At 35.0% G+C, this 702-nt stretch overlaps 1 non-coding gene across 1 annotated transcript; it reads left to right on the top strand.

Moving 5' to 3' along the window:
• The first annotated feature begins 343 nt into the window (after positions 1 to 343).
• Positions 344 to 414, top strand: TRNAY-GUA (transfer RNA tyrosine (anticodon GUA)). The gene has a single exon. It is a non-coding gene; the product is annotated as a tRNA-Tyr (tRNA).
• Positions 415 to 702: the final 288 nt, after the last annotated feature.

The raw sequence follows: 702 nt of genomic DNA, 5'->3' as shown, positions 1-702 counted from the left end.
TCATTTCAGACTGCTATGTTCATTATATTTTAAGAATACTTTCAAAAACAGTTTTACCATATTTAATCATTTTCATAAGAGGCATCTGTCCAAATACCTATGCAGTTAAAAATATAAACTTTAAAAAATAATCTTGGAGAAGAAACAGATTTTCTAAGTATGAACTGAAACCTTAATATCATAAAAGAAAAGCCTAATAAATTTGACTGCGTATAAATTTTATTTATAACTCTGTAAAACAAACTCTTAAAAAGAAAAATCAATTAGTCCCTCACTCTTTTAATAGTTTGTTATGTAGAAGGTTTTTTATTAATTTATAAGTAGTCATATATATACTTGGGCTTCCTTGGTGGCTCAGTGGTAAAGAATCTGCCTGTAATGCAGGAGACCCGGGTTCGATCCCTGGATAGGGAAGATCCCTTGGAGGGAGGGCATGGCAACCCACTCCGGTATTCTTTGCCTGGAGAATCCTATGGACAGAGGAGACTGGTAGGTTTATAGTCCACAGTGTCACACAGAGTCAGACATGACTGAAGCGACTTAGTAAACATGGATGTATGCCCTATTTTAATTTAGAAACTCACCGATTGTATGTTAATTCCCAATACCAAATGGAAAGGATATGGTAAATGCCAGCCCATCCACCAATCTTCCATCTTTAATAAACTAAAGTTGTCTGCATATGTGACCACAGATTGGCTA

This window comes from Moschus berezovskii, chromosome 18 (genome assembly GCF_049115385.1).
Source record: "Moschus berezovskii isolate FMDL1 chromosome 18, NW_MosBer_1.0, whole genome shotgun sequence".
In the NCBI taxonomy this organism is placed as follows: domain Eukaryota; kingdom Metazoa; phylum Chordata; class Mammalia; order Artiodactyla; family Moschidae; genus Moschus; species Moschus berezovskii.
Note: the sequence above shows the minus strand (reverse complement) of the source record. Positions and strands in the feature narration are given on the sequence as shown.